This window comes from Apium graveolens, chromosome 2, assembly GCF_009905375.1.
Source record: "Apium graveolens cultivar Ventura chromosome 2, ASM990537v1, whole genome shotgun sequence".
NCBI lineage: Eukaryota > Viridiplantae > Streptophyta > Magnoliopsida > Apiales > Apiaceae > Apium > Apium graveolens.
The window spans coordinates 289,468,120-289,469,322 of record NC_133648.1 but is presented as its reverse complement, the minus strand read 5'-3'; the positions used below and the strand labels follow the sequence as shown (position 1 = coordinate 289,469,322).

At 41.4% G+C, this 1,203-nt stretch overlaps 1 non-coding gene across 1 annotated transcript; it reads left to right on the top strand.

Annotated features, from left to right (window-relative positions):
* The first annotated feature begins 233 nt into the window (after positions 1 to 233).
* LOC141709112 (small nucleolar RNA R71) lies at positions 234 to 340 on the top strand. Its single transcript, XR_012569705.1, has one exon. It is a non-coding gene; the product is annotated as a small nucleolar RNA R71 (small nucleolar RNA).
* The last annotated feature ends 863 nt before the right edge of the window (positions 341 to 1,203 follow it).

The window sequence follows — 1,203 nt, the reverse complement described above, 5'->3', positions numbered from 1 at the left end:
TTAGTTGAGCAGTGATAGCCGTAGCTGTATCCACCTCAAGAACTCCTGCTACCTTGCCCTGTGGACATCTCTGGGTTGGATACTGATATTCATTAGCAGCCATCAGTTCAATTAGATCATAAGCTTCCTTATAGCTCTTTGCCCATAATGTTCCGCCTGATGCTGCATCAAGCATGGGTCTGGACTGTGCTCCCAACCCATTGTAAAAATAAGTGATGATCATCCAATCAGGAATTCCATGATGAGGACACTTCCTAAGCATCTCCTTGTAGCTCTCCCAAGCTTCACATAGCGATTCTCCCGTTTGCTGCACAAATTGAGTAATAGCGTTCCTCATTGCAGCTGTCTTCGCCATAGGGAAAAATTTAGTAAGGAATTTCTGAGCAAGATCCTCCCAAGTAGTAATCGAACCAGCTGGTAGAGAGTGTAACCAGCTCTTAGCCTTGTCCCTCAGAGAGAATGGGAACAGTCTCAGCTTCACAGCATCTTCAGAAACGCCGTTGAACTTGAAGGTGTCGCAGATCTCAATGAAATCCCTAATGTGCATATTGGGATCTTCCGTTGAAGAACCCCCAAACTGGATTGAATTCTGCACCCATTGAATTATGCCAGGCTTGATCTCAAAGGTATTAGCTGTGATAGCTGGCCGGACAATGCTAGATTGAATGTCATTGATCTTGGGTTGAGAAAAATCCATCAAGGCTTTCGTTCGTGCTGCTGGATCTCCCATTGTAACGAGTACCTGAAACACAAACAAATAAACTGTGAAAGTAAAAGAATCCGAGTCAGTGAACTTTAACGACCACTGATGACAAGCACATAAACTAAAAATTAACACTGAGTCCCCGGCAGCGGCGCCAAAAACTTGTTAGGGCGAAAATACGCGCTAAAATACACGCAAGTATACGCGTTCACAAATAGTATAAGATATAAATCAGATTCGTTCCCACAGAGACTGGTTTAGGTTAAGTTCAATTTATGCACCTATGCAACAATGTATGGTTATCGCTCAATGCTAAGACAAATAACAAATTGGGTTTTGATTAAACTAAGAGATTATACTAAATAACATTAACTAAGAGAATTGAGGTTGAATTACTATATATGACAAACATGGGATTCTAACTTCATTACTACTTCATTCAATAGCCTTCTCATTCTTAACCTTAGCATGTGATGGTGAGGACACTAATCAGATAACAC